Genomic DNA, 6,556 nt, shown 5'->3' on the forward strand with positions numbered 1-6,556 from the left:
TAGACCAAGCTAGGCCAAAAGCCTAAGCATGGGGGAGTACGTGTTCTCACCGACTTTACATTTATGCTTATGCTTTCACTTTGTTAGCCGGTGTTCACACTTTGCCACTGTATTATCCATGCTAGTTTATTTCCGTTTTCTTGTTTTTTTTGTTTTGTGTCTTTTTGAGAAAACCCAAAAAGATTTTTCTTTCTTCTTTTGCTTGTTGGGAGTTTTCCCGTGTAACTAGTTTTCTTTTTCTTTGGGTCAAGGTAGAAGATATTGGTTACAATGTTTAGTGGTTCTTGCATGCATACCTATTTATCTTTCAAAGAGCCACATTACTTTGTCTTCTCCTTTGTGTTTGCCTGCAGATTCAGCTTAGCCCATTGCACGAGCACTCTTATTATTGTTCACACCGTTCGATCGTGCAAATGAAAGGCAACAATGATGATATATGATGAAGTGACTGAGACTGAAAAGCTGGTATGAACTCTATCTATTTTGTTTTTGTAAATATGACTAGCTTGTCAACCCAGATTCAGCTTCATTGTGAGAGAACCATGTTTGCAATGACAACTTAGAGATCATAGTTTCTGATGCCATGATTAATTAGCTAGGAGTTTATAATGGTTTGTCTTGAATGCCAACATAGATTTTGAGATGACTATGATGTAGTATGATAGGATGGTATTCTCCTTTGAATGATTCAAGTGGCTTGACTTGGCGCATGTTCATGCATGTAGTTGAAACAAAATCAACATAGCCTCTATGATGTTCGTGTTCATGGTGATTTATATCCTGTTCATGCTTGCATTCAATGTTAGTCAAACTCATTGCATCTTGATGATTGTTGTCGCTCTCTAGTTATTCGCTTCCCAGTCTTTTGCTAGCCTTCACTCGTACTAAGCGGACTACTGCTTGTGCATCCACTTCCATAAACCCAAAAGTTTTTCCATAAGAGTCCACCATACCTACCTATTTGCGGTATCTACCTGCTGTTCCAAGTAAATTTGCATGTGCCACTCTCTAAACCTTCAAGAAATAATCTGTTTTGCATGCCCGAACCGCTCATGTGGTGACAGGGGGCTATTGATATCTTCCATGCTAGGAGTGTTATCCTCGACAGGTGTTTATTCACTGTCATTCACGAGAAAGGGGCCGGTAATTGGAATGCCTAGTTCCACGCTTAAATCGAAAACATAACTGTGAAAAAAGACTCTCCCCGGATTGATGTTAGTATGGACGGTACCCGAGGATTCGGCTAGCCGTGGAGTGTGATTGATTGGTGGTTGGGAAGTTAAAACTTTACTTTTCTGTTTGGGAACCGCCTATAGCATGAGTAGCATGGAAGATATTGAGAACTCTTGGTCATTGCATTGAAAATGAAAGCATGCCACCCAAAATTATTATCTCTGTTTTCACAGCTTGAGCTCTGGCACCTCTGCAAATCAATGCTTCCCTCTGCGAAGGGCCTGTCTATTTATTTTCCAGTTGAGTCATCCTCTTCTTATATCAGCACCAATTAGAGAGCACCTCTGTCATTTTTATGCTTTGCTTTTGATTGATTTTGAGTATGACTATGACTGGATTTTCGTTGCTATGAATTACAATGTTTAGTCAGCCCTTGATCTTTGAAAGTGCTCTGCATTTATGTTTTGCGGTCTCAGAAAGATCTAGCGAGATACCACCTATTCATATTGCTTCATGCTTGTTTTCATTGAAGTGTTGGTATTTGAAACTCATTATTATTTGCTCGTTAGCTGATTATGCCATTGATATTAGTTTACCGTGAGACCTTTGTGTCACTTGCTTATGTGGTTAACTTGTGATCTTGCTGAAATTTTGGTTATGAGTTAGACATAGTTGCAACAACAAGATCAAACAGAGTTTGTCAAAGTTTTTCTTTCTCTCTCAGTTTGTCAACTGAGTTGCTTGAAGACAAGCAAGGTTTTAAGCTTGGGGGAGTTGATACGTCTCCATCGTATCTACTTTTCCAAACTCTTTTGCCCTTGTTTTGGACTCTAATTTGCATGATTTGAATGGAACTAACCTGGACTGACGCTGTTTTCAGCAGAATTGCCTTGGTGTTATTTTTGTGCAGAAATCAAAGTTCTGAGAACGTCCTGAAAATTTACGGGGAACATTTTTGGAAAATATGAAAAATACCTGCGCAAAGATCCACCTGAGGGGGTGGGCCAAGCAAGCTTGTGGGGCCCACGTGGCTCTGCGGCCCCCAATCTCAGCTCTATAAGTTCACTTTCGTCCGAGAAAAAATAAAAAGAGAAGATTTTGCCGCGTTTGCGATAAGGAGGTGCCGCCACAACCTGTTCTTCATCTGGAGGGCATATCTGGAGTCCGTTTTGGGCTCCGGAGAGGGAAATCGTCGCCATCGTCATCATCAACCTTCTTCCCTCTCCAATTCCATGAAGGTCTTCATCGTTGATGAGTAATCTATTCGTAGGCTCGCTGGGCGGTGATGAGTAGGATGAGATCTATCATGTAATCGAGTTAGTTTTGATGGGGATTGATCCCTAGTATCCACTATGTTCTGAGATTAATGTTGCTACTACTTTGCCATGCTTAATGCTTGTCACTAGGGCCCAAGTGCCATGATTTCAGATCTGAAATTATTATGTTGTCACCAATATATGTGTGTTTTAGATCCGATCTTGCAAGTTGTAGTTACCTACTATGTGTTATGATCTGGCAACCCCGGAGTGACAATAACTGGAACCACTCCCGATGATGACCATAGTTTGAGGAGTTCATGTGTTCACCAAGTGCTAATGCGTTGGTCCGGTTCTTTATTAAAAGGAGAACCTTGATATCCCGTAGTTTCCTTTTGGACCCCGCTGCCACGGGAGGGGTGGACAATAGGTGTCATGCAAGTTCTTTTCCCTAAGCACGTATGACGACACACGGAATGCATGCCTACATCACATTGATGAACGGGAGCTAGCCACATATCTCTCCGTGTTATAACTATTGCATGATGAATATCATCCAACCAAATCACCGACCCATTGCCTACGAGTTTGTCCTACTACTGCTGCTACTTGTCTAGCTCTGCTGCTGTTACTACTGTTGCTGTTGCTGTTGCTGTTAATTGTCTTGCTACTACTGTCGCTTGCTACTGTTGCTACTTGCTACTGCTGTCACTACTGTTGTTCCTTGCCACTGCTATTGCTCGTTACACTGCTGCTACCTACTACAATTTTGATTTGCTGGTCGTTGACGGGAACTGACAATTTCCGTCAACGAGGCAACTTGGCGCCATTGATACAATCGTTAGGAATAGTCTGCCGTCAACAGTTTGTTTCTGACACCGTTGTTGTCATACTACTATGCTACTGATACTTTTCTTGCAGATACTAATCTTTCAGCTGTGGTTGAATCTGACACATTCAGCTGCTAATACTTGAGAGTATCCTCTCACCTCCTGTTTGGCGATCAACAAATTTGGGTCGAATACTCTACCCTCGAAAACTACTGCGAACCCACGCGCTGGTGGGCCATCAACAACATTCTTCTAGTTTCTTTGCCGGGGAGTGCTAGCAACATTCTTCTGGTGCAGTTGCAGGGGAAGGTTTGTTGTCAGAGAATCAACATTCGTCTAGCTATTGCCAGAGAGTGCCAGTCAAGTCCCGAGGAAGCCACAAGCCTGGGGGCGCCCCCACCCCCCTGGCCGCGCCCCAAGGGCTTGTGACTCCCTCGTGGGTCCCCCTGACTTGTTCTCGATGCCATCCGGTCTTATAAATACGGAAACCTCTAGAAAGAAACCTAGATCGGGAGTTCCCCGCTGCAAGCCTCTGTAGCCACCAAAAACCAATCCGGAGCCCGTTCCAGCAGCCTGCCGGAGGGGGAATCTATCTCCGGTGGCCATCTTCATCATCTCGGCGATCTCCATGATGAGGAGGGAGTAGTTCCCCCTCGGGGCTGAGGGTATGTTCCAGTTGCTATGTGTTTGATCACTCTCTCTCGTGATCTTGAGATGTCTTGATCTCGATGTACCGTGGGCTTTGCTACTATAGTTGGATCTTATGATGTTCTTCCCCCTCTCCCTTCTTGTAATGAATTGAGTTTCCCCTTTGAAGTTATCTTATAGGATTGAGTCTTTGAGAACACTTGATGTATGTCTTGCACGTGTCTAACTGCTGTGATCAACTTGCGGGTTTGTGACAATTGGCAACCTATGCATATGGGTTGGCTCACGTGGATTCATGTGAGTACTCGATGTATGTTTTGGTGATTAACTTGCGGGTTCGTGACATTGGGAAACTATTGATACGTCTCCGTCGTATCTACTTTTCCGAACTCTTTTGCCCTTGTTTTTGACTCTAATTTGCATGATTTGAATGGAACTAACCCGGATTGACGTTGTTTTCAGCAGAATTGCCATGGTGTTGTTTTGTGCAGAAATAAAAGTTCTCGGAATGTCGTGAAAATTTACGGGGATTTTTTCTGGAATAAAAGAAAAATACCTGCGCAAAGTTCCACGTAAGGGGGCGTGCCAGTGGGCCACAAGCCCACAGGCCGCGTCCACCGCCTATGGTCGCGCTGTGCAGGCTTGTGGGGCCCACGTGGCACTGATACGTCCATTTTGCATCATGCTTTCATGTTGATATTTTTTGCTTTATGGGCTATTATATTACTTTGTGGTACCATATTTATGCCTTTTCTCGCTTATTTTGCAAGGTTTATTTGAAGAGGGAGAATTCAGGCAGCTGGAATTTTGGACTGGAAAAGGAGCAAATCTTAGTCCACTATTCTGCACATCTCCAAATGCCCTGAAAAGTTACGTGGATTTTTTTGGGATTGTATAAAAAATACTGGGCGATAGAAGTACCGGAGGGGGGCTGCCAGCGCGCCACCAGCCCTGCCACCGCCACCGCCTGGTGGCGGAGTGGGGGCTTGTGGGCTCCCTGACGGCCCACTAGCCCCCCTCTTTTGCTATATGAAGGGTTTTTGTCTAGAAAAAATCATTCGGGAGCTTTTTCATGGTTTCGCCGCCGCCACGAGGGGGAACTTGAGCAGATCCAATGTAGAGCTCTGGCAGGACGATCCTGCCGGGGAAACTTCCCTCCCGGAGGGGGAAATCGTCGCCATCGTCATCACTAACACTCCACTCGTCGGAGGGGAGGCATTTCATCAACATCTTCATCAGCACCATCTCCTCTCCAATCCCTAGTTCATCTCTTGTAACCAATCTTCATCTCGCGACTCCGATTGGTACTTGTAAGGTTGCTAGTAGTGTTGATTACTCTTTGTAGTTGATGTTAGTTGGATTACTTGGTGGAAGAGTTTATGTTCAGATCCTTGATGCTATTCATTACACCTTTGATCATGATTATGATTATGCTTTGTGAGTAGTTACTTTTGTTCCTGAGGACATGGGATAAGTCATGCTGATAATAGTCATGTGAATTTGATGTTCGTTCGGTATTTTGATATGCTGTATGTTGTTTTTCCTCTAGTGGTGTTATGTGAACGTCGACAACATAACACTTCACCATATTTGGGCCTAGAGGAAGGCATTGGGAAGTAGTAAGTAGATGATGGGTTGCTGGAGTGACAGAAGCTTAAACCCCAGTCTATGCGTTGCTTCGTGAGGGGCTGATTTGGATCCACTAGTTTAATGCTATGGTTAGACTTTGTCTTAATTCTTCTTTTGTAGTTGCAGATGCTTGCGAGAGAGGTTAATCATAAGTGGGATGCTTGTCCAAGTAAGGGCAGTACCCAAGCGTCGGTCCACCCACATATCAAACTATCAAAGTAACGAACGTGAATCATATGAACATGATGAAACTAGCATGACAGAAATTCCCGTGTGTCCTCGGGAGCGTTTTTCCTCCTATAAGACTTTGTTCCGGATTGTCCCTTGCTACCAAAGGGATTGGGCCACTTGCTGGACCGTTGCTACTACTTTTCACTTGTTACTTTTTGCTTGCTACGTTTCACCTCGCTACACAATCACTTGTTACCGCTACTTTCAGTGCCTGCACTTATTACCTTGCTGAAATCCGTTTATCAGAGCCTTCTGCTCCTCGTTGGGTTCGACACTCTTACTTATCGAAAGGACTACGATTGATCCCCTATACTTGTGGGTCATCAGGCACCACCGCCCCCAATCTCAGCTCTATATCTTCCGTTTCGCCTGGAAAAAAATCAGAGAGAAGGTTTCATTGCGTTTTGCGATACGGAGGCGGCGCCACATCCTGTTCTTCATCTGGATGGCAGATCTGGAGTCCGTTTCGGGCTCCGGAGAGGGGAAATCGTTGCCATCGTCATCATCAACCTTTCTCCATCGACAATTCCATGATTCTCTTCATCGTTCGTGAGTAATCTCATCGTAGGCTTGCTGGACGGTGATGAGTTGGATGAGATCTATCATGTAATCGAGTTAGTTCTTGACGGGGATTGATCCCTAGTATCTACTATGTTCTATATTGATGTTGCTACTACTTGGCTATGCTTAATGCTTGTCACTAGGGCCCGAGATCTGAACCTATTATGTTGTCGCCAATATATGTGTGTTTTAGATCCTATCTTGCAAGTTGTAGTCACCTACTATGTG

This window comes from Hordeum vulgare, chromosome 2H, assembly GCF_904849725.1.
Source record: "Hordeum vulgare subsp. vulgare chromosome 2H, MorexV3_pseudomolecules_assembly, whole genome shotgun sequence".
Taxonomy (NCBI): domain Eukaryota; kingdom Viridiplantae; phylum Streptophyta; class Magnoliopsida; order Poales; family Poaceae; genus Hordeum; species Hordeum vulgare.